This window comes from Odocoileus virginianus, chromosome 17 (assembly GCF_023699985.2).
Source record: "Odocoileus virginianus isolate 20LAN1187 ecotype Illinois chromosome 17, Ovbor_1.2, whole genome shotgun sequence".
NCBI lineage: Eukaryota > Metazoa > Chordata > Mammalia > Artiodactyla > Cervidae > Odocoileus > Odocoileus virginianus.
In genome coordinates this window covers 14,520,768-14,533,831 of record NC_069690.1, presented here as the reverse complement: position 1 = coordinate 14,533,831, position 13,064 = coordinate 14,520,768, and the positions used below count along the sequence as shown (strand labels likewise).

The window sequence follows — 13,064 nt, the reverse complement described above, 5'->3', positions numbered from 1 at the left end:
TCTGATTACCTCTGGTACAGATCTGCAGAGAATAAGCTGAGGGGCACAGGAGTGGAAGAGCTTGGTGTGGAAGGAGGCCCCATAATAGGTATGAAGACTTGATTCAAATGAGTTTAGCGAGGAGGCAGGGAGAATGTAGCTTTGAAAAAGAAGATTCAGCAAAGATGCGCCAAGGACCACCACCACTCCCACCCTGCCAGGAAGTGGCTAGACCAACCTTTTCATGGTCTGTTTACAATTAAACAAACATTTATTGAGCAGCTTCTCTGTACCAGGCAGTGAGGAATCAGACAAGGGTAAGATATTTAGGGACAAATTATTTCAGGCATAGAAGGTTCTGGGCAGCCCTACCCAGAGAAATCGGGGGGGGGGGGGCTTCCCAGGAGAGGTGGCAGTTAGCCAGCATTTACGGGGGGGGTGGGGGGCAACAACACACAGTAGGGAGACCCCAGACACAGTTAGACCTGAGGCCTGGACTGGAGTCCACGCTGCCAGGCACTTTCAATCACCAGCCCACACGGAGAGGCCCGTGTGGAGAAGAACCGAGGGTTCTCTGGTGGAAACCAGCTTCAGCTAACAGGCAGATTCCCGTCTCCAGCCTTGGAGTTTCCAGCTGAGGCCCCAGACGTCTCAGAGCAAGGAAAAGTCATCCCCGCTGGGTCGTGACCCAACTCCTGCTCCGCAGAATCCATGACATAATAAACGGGTGTTTTACTCCACTACACTTTGGCATAATTCGTTACACAGGCACGAGTAACTGGAACAGCTCCCCACTGTCTGCCCTTGTTATGGAGCCCGAGTTCTTGACGGCACTTGCTGAGATCTCCAGGACTGGCCCCATCTACTTCCAGGCTCAGGTCTTTCCCCTTCTTCTCCTTTGCGTCTGAAACCTTGATTTCTGGAACTGGGCACCCTGCGCTCCGCTCCCCGACCCCCGCCCCACCTCACACTGGCTCTCCCCCAGCCCAGCGCCTGTGTTCCTCCTCAAGTACGTGGGCTAACTCCACCTCCAAGTCCCAGCTGAACCCCACTTCCTGCGGAAGTCCTTCTTGATGCCGGAAATCCCTGGGATAGCCTCCACCCGCGGCCCGGCGATGTCACTCACTGCTCGGTCAGCACCTGCCCACGTTCCCTCCCTCAACCAGGGGCTCTGGGAGGTGACAGCTTTGCCCCGTTCACTGTTTTATCCCTAGCATAACGTCTGGTTCATATTCATTAAAGAAATGCCCCACTGAGTATGAGAACGCGTTCATCCTCCCTGGGCCTGACCGAGCCCATACCAGGCGGTTCCCGAGCCCCTCCTGTGTGCCCGGCTGGGCGCACAGACCTCCCATCGGCTTCTCAGACACGCTGTCCGGAAAGGGCTGCCAACAAAGAAGGAAGCCAGAAGACAGTCAGAAGGACAGCTGCCACCCAGGGAGACTTCCTGGAGGAAGTGGTACTGTTGCTGGGTCCTGATAATGGATAGGATCGCAACAGGTTGGCACAGAGGGAAAGGGGGCAGTTAGGGAGACAAAAGGAACTGCCTAAGTAAAGTCTAAGGCAGTTCTGCCCAACAGGCTGGTGCAGGAACCTCACAATGAGTAGCACCAATTTCAGAGGCAAGACCAGGACCTGGAAATGACTCAGCACCAGGGCATCTAGATGAGGAAACGTTGACTTCACAGGGGAGAAGCCAACCTGTATGCCAGCATATAGTCCCTGAGAAAATGCAGAGGGCAGCTGTTGGGAGCAGAGGATGAAGAGATGCGTGGGGGCTGGAGCTAGAGTCTAAGAGACAGAATAGCCAGACAGAGCGGCCTTCCCAGAGGCCACAGCGCCCCGGACGAGGCAGAGCTACCCTCCGTCTGCAAAGGCCCACGGTAGCCGGGTTTCTAGTGGGCCAGCTGACCTCCGTGGCTCCAGGGGTGCAGTGGCCCCCATCCCTTTGAGGTGTGGATAGAGCTGTGGACCTTCCCTCCAAAATGTGCCTGTGCATATACATTGACATACTTACCTGTCCGAAGATCCCAGAATCACACCCCAGTTAAGTACTAAAGTCCTAAGCAGCCCCTTAGGCCTTGTGTGGGATACCCTGAATCCAGGACCACTAAATCAGGTGGGGCGGAGGGAGAGGCACTCGAAGAGAGGTGTGCAGGTGCGTAGGGAGCAGGGGAAGGGGAGCTTTTTCAGAGTTTGCCTGAAGGCAGAGTGGAAGCCTGGTGAGAGGAGTTCAGGACTCTTGGGGATTCAAGCTGGGGTGGGGGGTGCAGAGGGAAGAGGGGCCAGGAAGGCTGATGCAGGCCCAGGGAGGGCAAGAGGACATGGGGGTCCCAAGGAGAGCCCTGGGTGCCTGTCAGAGGAGGAGAACGCAGGCGCCTCCAGCCTCAGTTTCCCTGATTGTGAAATGGGAAGATGCTCCTCCCGCCCTTGCTTTCTCCCCTGTGGGACCCAGCGAGGAGCACTGAGATAAAGCCCAGCACGTGCCCCAGGCCCTCGGAGAGGAACGCTGGATTGACGCTCATAGACAAACGGAGTCAGCTGTACTGCAAGGGAAGCGGGTCTCGGTGAGGCATCCAGCCTTCCAGGGAGAGAGATAACGGGGGAGAGCGATAACGCTGGCAAAGGAGGCTAGAGAGCGTCCGGAGGGCTTTCTGGAGAGAGGAGGGAAGAAAAGGCTGCTAATATGGGTGGGGGCAGGGAGAGCAGAGCTGCTCCTGATGCCTCAGTAGGGCCTTCGAGCTCGAAATCAGGCCTTCCTCAGGGAGAGGCCTATAGGGATGTGAAAAGCAGAGGGAAGAAGCTGATACAAGGCAAAAACTGACAAGTTGGGCATCTCTAACTGGTTCCCGCCCTCTGAAGACTTCAGAAGCAGGGGTGTCGGGGAGGCAAGAGGCGCAGTTGGGTATCAAACAGACCCAGCCTCACCCCCCTCTTGCTTACTTCATGACCCCACTCAGCCCCTCGTCCCCTCTGAAGCTCAGAGAAAATGAGCCCCCCCCCCCAACGGGGGTGTTTGGGACATGCTGGCACCCATCTATTGCTGGCCAGCGTGGCTCTGTGTCTCCTACAGATGAGAGCAGAGATCAGAGGCCATGTGCAACCCCCCCAGGGTACAGAGAAGGGAAACCAAGGTATCGAGAAATCAGAAAGACCATCTGACTCCAGAGCTCGTGTTACTGCTCCCAGCTGCTAGTTATTCCGGGGTCCAGAGTGGATCACTGGGGTCAGAAGAGCAAAACTGGATGATTGAGACAGGAGGAAGGGTCCCTCCTCACAGGCAGATCAGGGCTCTTGGAGTATGCAGCCACTGTGGGGGTGCAGAGGGCATTGTAGATAGCAAACGGAGGGATGCTGAGAGTACATAAGAGGCTATTACCCGTTTATAACAGGAGTAATCTCTGAGGAACCCACTGCGTGCCAGGCATTTGACGGATGAGAGGTAGCTCACTGAATCCACACATCTCTATGAAAAGGGCTCACTATCCTTTGTGGCAGGCACTCAGAGAGGTTAAGTGAGTTGCCTCTGGTCACCCAGCTAGGAACTGGCAAGTCAGAATTTGAACAAAGGTGTATCTGCCTCCCCATACCTGCTTTCCCTTGGTCTGCACTGCCTGTAGACAGTGTGGTCTATAGCACTTACGTACAATCCTGCCCAGATCTAGAGTGGATGAGGTTTAGGTCCAGGGCAGGTGGAGACCATAGGAGGAGTATTGCCCTGAGGAACTGATCTCCAGGATGAGAGGGAGAGAGCAGGAGTCAGCACCTCTCTGGTCTCAAGGAACAAACCCTTATTGCACCTTAGGAAGGTCTCTCCCAGCAAGGGGCTGGCCTCTGCCTGGCCTGCCAGTCAACCATCAAGCATCACTGGGTCTCTGGCTTCTCTCTGCCTAGGAGCGCCTGGCAGCATTGGCTTTGCTTCACATATTAATTTTTCAATCTGATAAAAGCTGTTTGTTGCTCTGCTTCTCTGCCTTGCTGGAGAGAGGCACATCCTGAATCCTGACCCTTGGGGGAACAAATGCTGTTTAAAATCTCATCAGCCTTCAAATGAGGCCCAGGGCCCAGGGCAGGAGCTTGTTACCTGGCTCTGAGCCCCAGGCTGTGTGTCAGCAGCCCCGGCCTTCACAAGCAGAGGGCCCAGATCAGTATCAGGTAGCTGACATCATTCAGTTGTCTCTTGATGTCCCCCACCGTCCCATGGCTCAGCAGTCCCAGAGATCTGGCCATTCTCACCTTGGTCCACTGCCCCTTCTATGGATGTTGGTATCTCTGAAATGCAAACCAGCCACCTGTCTCCATCACCATGGAGCTTCGCTCACACATACATTTGTCCCTCAGCTCACTTAACACCTACTATGTGCTAGGATCTACTGCGTGCCAGCGCCCATGCTAGACATTGCATACGAGTGTGAAAAATGTAGTTTCTGTTTTTGATGAGCTCACAGTGTAATGGGAACATTATGGGAGTCAGTAGACTTGTTACTGAACCATTTCAGAAAGGTATGAAGGTTAGGACAGTCAGCCCAGTGGTGTAGGGAAGTGTCAGAAGGCGTGCCGGAGCAGGGAGCTATGAGTTCAGTCTCAAAGGATGGATAAAAATGAGTCACTTGAATTTCACCCTCCCTATTTTTCACTTGTTGAAATTCTACTTAACCAGCAAAGCCCAGCTTCAGAATCCCTCTCTGATCCCTTTAACCCAAACCAGTCCCAATTTGACCTATATGTTCCCTACAACACAGACTTCTACTCTTTTTAGAGCTCAGTGCAGGATGCTTGCAAGGCCCTTGCCTATGGCCATACTCACTGTGCATCACACTGCTCAGGGCTACCATTCCCAGAAAAGTAGGTGAAAATAGCACCCCCAGGAGTTCTGCAGTGCACAGCCTGCACAACAGGACATGGGAGCCCTGGGGCTGTGAGTGATTTTTCTTCTCAGAATCAGCTCCACCGTCATTCCCACAGCAGAATATCAGATTAGCCCTCATTTTTGCTGCCCTGTTGCCCACCCACCTCTCTGTTCATTCCACACTACCTAACAGGCTCCTCTATTTCCTTCCTTTTTACCTTACCTCAGCTTCCAGTGGTTTGTGCTGGTATGGCTAACCATGTTTAAACTGATGATTGCAATAGTTCTGCCCAATCCATGTTTTCAGGATTCTCCTCCAAGTATGCTTTCAAGAAATTTATTGATTCTTGAAATCAGGGAGTGTCAGCATGTGTGTGTGGACTCTAAGTGGAGAAGAGAAGCAACACCATTGATTATTCATTGCATGCCAGCCACCATGCTAGCTGCCTCACATAATCAGACACAGCTTATTTTAAGGGAAGAAAGAACACTATTTCTGCTTCAGTGTTGAAGACTGAATGAGAGGGAGCAAGGCTGGAGGCATTCATGAATGCACATGTTGACTACATGTATGTGTTAATATCTGTGCCTATTAAACACATCACGCTCTATCTTCTCCCTCCCACAAACTCCCTCTTGGAGTGCCCTTTGGTCAATCATAGTGATGGAGGCATGTGTGGACTGAACAAGACAAATGTGGGTTTGAGACAGTCAATTAACCTCTCTTGACCTCAGTGTGGATACTATAACTGGAAGCCCTCAAAGGCTGCCCATGCCACATGTTTTATAGGGTGCCTGTCACACCTTAAGCAACATATCTTAGCAACTTGTATCATTATCATCATTATTTAGATCCCAGCTTCTCTCCTGGTTGGACTGTCCACATCAGCTCAGTGTACACATGAGCAGGGGAGTGTGTGTGATGGCAGGAGCTGCAGCAGCCCCGATGGCACACCCATCCTCTTGGATCCCAGCAACCTGGCTGGCAGGAGTCAGCCCAGTGCCAACTATCCTGGAAGGTCCTAGCTGGGACTCTGGTTCTGCCAAGTACGCTTTTCACAGAGCCACTCCAGCACCAAGGGAAGAGAAATAAGCCAGAAGCATTCACACAGCTCCCACTAGGTGCCAAGAGGGTGAACAGACTAATGTTTTCTAAACAGTTCAAGGCGATCAGGTGAAATTCCCTAAATAAATACAATTCCCTAATGGATTCACAGCTGCAAGGGAGATGCCATTCAACTGACTGTTTAACAAAGCTGTTTAAAGAGGGAGACTGTGAGGATCATGTTTTATGTATTAGCTGTGAAAAATTCTCTTTAAAATTTGTCTCAGTCATCTGAATGCGGGAGTTCCGATAAAGCGCCAAGTTTTATGATGTATGTTTTACAAGCATTTGCCCACACTCACATCCTTCTCTGCTTTTACCCTCCCCCACCCCCAGCCCTGGCCAAACCCTCAAGAGATACATTTAATCCTCTCCCATCCCCAAAATGTTCTAAAGCAAATATGCAGTATCATTTTTCATGTGTGCGTTAATAATTCAAGCTTCACACCAAGTTTTCAAACTGAATTGGCTTCCTAGGCCGATGTGGAAATGTCTGGGTCAAATATACTTTAAAGAAAAATTCTTTTAATTAGTTTCCTTTGAACACAACACAAAGGCCTAGCTTGATAGCAAGGCAATTTATTGCCAACTTGACACAGCTTCCATGTTTATCAGTTAAATGATTCTGTTGCGTTAGAAATAGGACATCTCGGCTTCGAAGGACCTTGCAGTCTTGTATATTTGCTATTCTTCTCTTGCCTGCTTCCTAGGAGGCTCGGGGCTTTGTTCTCTCTGGTTTGAAGGCAGAGAGCAGCCTAGCCAGGAGACCAAAGTAGTTTGGCCAAAGTCAAAGAGTCAGAACTCGGATCTTCCTGTGTCATCTGGGTCGGTTGTGTTGTCACTCCAGCCTGAGTTTTCTCATCTCTTAAATGGGAATAAGGATGACAGATCCTTGGTAGGATCAATGTGGAGATATAACGAGATCATGAATGTCAAGTGTTCTGCATGTAGTCAAGGCTCAATAAACTAGTGAAGATGATGACATGATGACAATCATCACTATTAGTCTCCTCCCAAGGTGTCCGTTCTCCATTCCAGAAGTTCTTGCATTAAAACCCCTCCAAGGCCTTTCCCATTGTTAGTGATTGTGAAGTCACTCAGTCGTGTCCGACTCTTTGCAACCCCGTGGACTGTAGCCCACCAGGCTCCTCCCATTGTTAGGTAGTTAGAATAGGGAAAAGGAGTCCAGAATGGCAGTGGCTAACAGATAAGGAAGAGAAAAGCCCTCGAAAATAGGACAAAAGGAAGGTCCCAGGACTGGAGTGAAGACCTCAGGTAGAACAACACTACTCGCTAACCCAGTTTGCATAGGGCAGCCCCAGGAGGGGGGTGGGGTGGACATAAAAAGAGGAGTCAAAGGGCTGGGGATCCCTCTCTCTCTCTCTCTCTCCTCCCACCCCCCACCAACCCCGCAAGCTAGGGCGCTCTTCTCTTTGCGTCTTTGGATCAACATGCCCTCCCGCCTCAAGGATGGATTTTCCTGCTATTATCTAAATAAAATAGAGCTGTAACATGGAGCTGTAACACTGATTTGTCTAAGAGCTATAACATGGTCTGTTCGAGACCCGAGAGCTATAACACAGTCTATCTAAGACCCGAGAGCTGTGACACGCCGAGGGCTTTAATGTCTGTCACTCGAAATCTTTGTTGTGACGGGACAGAACCGAGGAGTATACCCTCACCTGACACCATGATACGAAAGGAATCTATCTTCTTAAAGGAATAGACAAGCCTCCTACAGCTCCATCCTCTGGCCCAGTGCTTCTTCTCAACAGTTAATATGCACACCAGTCTCCTGAAGATCTTGCTAAGTGCAAGTTCTCATTTCAGTAGATATGGGCTACGGCCTGAGATTCTGCTTTTTTAACAGGCAGGCAATGCTGATGCTGCTGGTCCATGGACCATGCTTTAAATAGCAAAGGATAGTCCACAGCATAACCTGTAAATTTGCAGAAAATTTACATGGAGAAGAGAACAGAGGAATGAGAGGTAGCTGGTATTTTTCCTCTTCTTTCTTCCTTCCTGCCTAATCTCTCTCTTTCTCTTTCTTTTTGGCCATTAGGGTTGCTTTGAGATCAGGGCTTCACAGGCTGGGCCTCTATTGTTCAAAGACCCAAGACGTGAGAAATGCCCAAGCCAGGGCAATTGGTCACTCTGTCCAGGCCTCCTTCCTTCATCTTCGACAAACAAGAACTGAGGACATACCCTGTGCCAGATGCTGTACACAGAGAGAAGGCCAAAGAAACAAAAACCTCTCCTCTAACCCAGAGCATTTTTCCATTGAAAGGGGTCTTGATGGCTGAAAGGCTCTGGGTCATATCTTTACGTTGCCATCTTTCAGAAACTTGGGACCAATAAAGAGATTAAAAACCACTGCTGAGGTCATAGTGATTGTTGTTTCCATAGCCACTGTGTTCACCTGATTAGCAGGTCAGGGGGTTGCAGCCTGCATCCAGGAACTGAGGGGCCGGGGAAGAGAAGAGTCATGACGACACTGACCCAGACAGTGCTGTCTGGGGCAAAGCACACACTGGGGACAGGCAGGCCGAGGGCTCCAACCCAGCTCCCCCACTTGATGAGCCTGGACCTCCTGGATCCCACTTCCTCATCTGTGACCCGGTTGCAAGAGTACTTCCCTCCCACCCGGGGAAGTGGGGGAGGGGGAGAGAGACCAGCGGTGCCCAGCGCAGGATGTCCTTGTCCCCCCATGTCTGCGCATCCCCGACCCCATACATCTGAGGGGGCTGGGGATTTAGTCTGCAAGTGACAGGTTGAAAGGCATTGAATCATAAGGGGTTGGTTCTTTTGTTTATTTCCCATCACAAGCTTGTCTGCTCAATAATTCAATTCAACAAGCCCTGGTTAAGCCTTCCCTCATTCCAAGGGCTGTACTGGACACCGGAGGGGATAGAAAAATAAATATAAGTAAGACTCTGTTCCTGCTCTCAAGGAACTTCTTGTCTTAGCAGTGAGGACGCCAGACACCCACACAGAGCCCTGCTCCCAGGGGGACGACGCCAGCCATCAGAAACACACACACACACACACACACACACAACTGTCACGAGTGCAAGGAATCAGCTGTGGGTTTTGTGAAGCCTAAAATTCAATTCTATTTGCTTTAGAAAAGAGTTATGTTTTCTCCCATTTTTACTAAGGAAGAAAGCAAAAGCAAAGATTCCAGTGGTATCTGATTATAAGAGCATTTAAAGATACCTGTGCATTTACTCATCACATGTGTATGACTAATTTAGATGTCAGGTAAAGTTGAGATGGATGCTGTAGTCAAGTCACCCAAATTACCCAGATTTTTGGTGACCATCGTAATTTCAAACATTCCATATTCTGTTGTCTCTTTTAGATACATGACTTCTTGCCAGGTATCCTGATTTGGAGCTGGGAAAATGTGGTTTGTGTAAAGATAATGCATAGTCAAGGGTTTCCCAGATGGTGCTTGTGGTAAAGAACCTACCTGCCAGTGCAGAAGACATGAGACATGGGTTCCATCCTCGGGTCGGGAAGATCCCATGGAGGAGGGCACGGTAACCCACTCCAATATTCTTGCCTGGAGAATCCCAGGGAGAGGAGCCTGGGGGGGCTACAATCCATAGGATCACAAGTCAGATATGACTGAAACAACTTAGCACGCATACATGCAATGCATAGTCAAGCTCCCCAGCCACCTCGGTCTGGAGCACTTAGCGCAGTGTCGTACACCCAACTGCTTACCAGTCTCTTCCTGGCCTTGGCTCCTGGAAGGCGGAGCCTGGGTTTTTTAGGGACTGAGATACAGTGGTTGCTTTTTAAATTGAGAAATGATTAAATAACCAGAGGCGACTTGCATCTTGCAATGTGAATGCCTGACTTAAGGGAGACAGGTAAGAAAGTGGGCAGGCGAGGAGAAGGGGTTAAAGAGAATGCAAGAGGACTAGATCCCTTCCACCTGGAAGGAACTGCTCCTTGGAAGAGGTGGGAGTCGTGTCAGTTTATTATGATGGTAATAAAGCCTGACTTACTCTGGCAAGTTCCCAAACCTCTGCCTTTCTCCTCCACCCCAATGCCTCCCCCCGGTTAATGATTAACACGACCATGATACCAAAGCTTTGTGCGAGAGTCCAGGGCAGCCAGCACTGTGAGAGACAAAAAGACGCTTAGAAACACCTGCCAATCTCAAACTGTGCTCAGAGCTTGGGGTGCTGGGAGATTTTTAAAGAAGGGGGCTGGCCCTGGGCTCTGGAAGTGCAGTTGCAAACTCAGCATTGTGCCCTCCTTGACTCTGAGCAAGTCACAACCCACTCTTCCTTACTGAACCTTAGTTTTCCCATCTGTGAAATGGGCAGCTGAGACATGCTCAGTGAGTTTCAAACTCTGCTTCCTGCAGTTATAAGGGTTCCTCCAGAAAGACTGGAGCAGGGAGAAGGCCAGCTCCACCCTCACTGTGGTCAGAACAGCTCAGCTTTCATCTATAGATAGACTAGACCTCTGCATAAGCCTTCCCTTTGAAGAAAGGGTTTTGAGGTTAAAAATAAACTGAGAACTACCGGAATGGACATCCTCTGAGGTTCCTTTCGGTTTTGATGTTCTACTTCCCGTCCTTGATCTGTTTGTTAAGGTTCTCCTGAAAGGTAGGCGCAGTGCTGGCCAGTAAGGATGGACAGGTGAGCAAGCCCGCCTTGTACCCGAGGACTCCAGTCTCAGGGCAGGAAAATGCAGCCTGCATGGCAGCCCCCTGAAAAGCAGCAGTCCTGATGGCCCTCACATGACCCAGGCAAGATGGTATCCAAACCTGGGAGATGATGCACTGGAACGACTCTTCCAAAAGTGAGGCTAAACATGTGCCAAGGAGAAGCTTAGGAGCCAAAATGTGGAAATGCCTTGACTTCTATCTCTTATCCCCCTGGGTCCAGCCCTGCAGGCTTAAGGACACAAGGACATCAGGTGCCCACAACCATACTTTGCCTGAGTTATTTATTAAGTCCATATGATCCTGTAATCTGAGCCTTCTTACTCCCCTCGTACAGATGAGAAAACCGAGGCTCAGAATAGTGAAGTGATAAGCTCAAGTTCAAAGCTGAGTCTGCCTCCTCTTCACTACTGCTTTCCACCCTTTAGAGTCCAGGCCTTCCACAGCCTTGACTGAAGACCATCCAGGACTTCCCTGGTGGTCCAGTGGTTCGATCCCTGGTCCAGGAAGATTCCACACCCTTTAGAACCACGAAGCCTACGCACCATAACTACTGAACCCGCGGTCCCTAGAGCCTGTGCTCTGCAACAAGACAAGTCACTGCAATGAGAAACCCACAAACCGCAACCAGAGAGCAACCCCCACTCACAACTCGAGAAAGCCCGCATGCAGCAAGGGCCCAGTGCAACCAAAAATAAGTAAATAATCAAATAATTTTTAAAAATCATCTGTCTCTCCTTGGTTCTGCTATGGGGTGCAATAGGGAGGGCCACGTGTTCAGGGTGGGGCCAGAATGTCACCAAAGTCTCAGCACATCCCCCTGAGGCCAGGAGGGTGTCGGTGGCAGGAGTCAGAAAGGAAACCTTTGAAACGAAGGTCGCTACCAGCCTGCTTCCCTGTTGGCCCCTCTTTCCTACATCAACCTTGGAAGCAAAGCGTGAGCCTTTCATTCATACAGGCGCCACTTCTTCTATCACATGGATTGGTGAGTTGGGGCGAGGTCAGCCTCATCCACCCGTGGTTCACGCAGAATCCCCCGAAGAGGATGCTTTCCAACAGAAGTGAGCTGATCTTCTTCACTACAGCCCCTGGGCTCCCGCATTGCAGGCATATCTTTACCATCTGAGATGCCAGGGAAGCCCAGCGGTTTCACAGTAGGAATCAAACTGACAACGCATTCCAGTCTTGCCCTCCACTCACTAGCAATTGGATCATGAGTAAAAAATTTATCCCTCTCTGCATCGCAGCTTCTCCCTCTGTAAAACAGAAGCAGGAATACACTACAGGGTTTTTCCTTTTTTAGGATTAGTGCGTGATTTTTATTTTAATTTTTCCTTTATTCTAAGTTATACGTGCTCATAGGCTAAGCATCAAACCATTACGTGACTGTTATGAAAAACAGCAACTTGCCCATTTCTACCTATTTTTCTAAGAAAAACACTTTCAATTTTTTAACAGTTCTATTGAGAAGTAATCCACATCCCATAAATTTTACCCTTTTAAAGTGTACAATTCAATAGCTTTTAGTACATTCACAGAGTTGTACAGCTGTCCCCGCCACTGATTTGATTTTATTTTCATTTATTTTTGGCTGCATTAGGTTTTAATTGCGACATGCAAGATCTTTCATTTCAGTGTCCCAGCTTCTTTCTAATTGAGGCACACAGGCTTAGTTGCCCCCTGGCCTGTGAGATCTTAGTTCCCTGACCAAGGATTGAGCCCACGTTCCCTGCATCGGAAGGCAGATTCTTAACACCTGGACCACTAGGGAAGTGCTCATCTATCATAAGTTTTAGAACATTCTCATTACCACCTCCTGCCCCAAACTCCACATCATTTAGCCATGAACTGTGTCTTCCTGTCCCCAGTTTTCACTGATGTTTTTGTCGTTAAGTCATGTCTAGCTCTTTTGCGACCCTATGGACTATGGCTTGCCAAGCTCCTTTGTCCATGGGATTTCCCAGGGAAGAATACTGGAGTGGGTTGCCGTTTCCTTCTCCAGGGGATGTTCCCGACCCAGGGATTGAACACAAGTCTCCTGCACCGCACGCAGATTCTTCACTGCTGAGCTATCAAGGAAGCCACCCCCAATCCTAGGCAACCCCTAGTCTACTTTCTGTCTCTATTGATTTGCCTACTCTAGACCTTTCATATAAATGTAGTCATACAATAGATGGTCTTTTGTGACTGTCCTCTTTCATGCAGCAGATGTTTTCAAGCTTCACCCATGTTGTAGCATCTATCAATATTTCGTTTCTTTTTTCATCTAATAATGTTCACTGTATGTATTTATGGGGCTTCCAAGGTGGTACAGCTGGTAAAGAATTCGTCTGCCAAGGCAGGACACTCAGGAGACATGGGCTCAATCCCTGGGTCTGGAAGATCCCCTGGAGAAGGAAATGGCAACCCGCTCTAGAATTCTTGCCTGGAAATTTTCATGGACAGGG

The 13,064-nt window shown here is 49.7% G+C and overlaps 1 long non-coding RNA gene across 1 annotated transcript; it reads left to right on the top strand.

Annotated features, from left to right (window-relative positions):
- The first annotated feature begins 763 nt into the window (after positions 1-763).
- On the top strand, positions 764-8,308 carry LOC139038937 (uncharacterized). The gene is made up of 2 exons (XR_011492048.1): positions 764-857; positions 7,996-8,308. It is a non-coding gene; the product is annotated as an uncharacterized lncRNA (long non-coding RNA).
- The last annotated feature ends 4,756 nt before the right edge of the window (positions 8,309-13,064 follow it).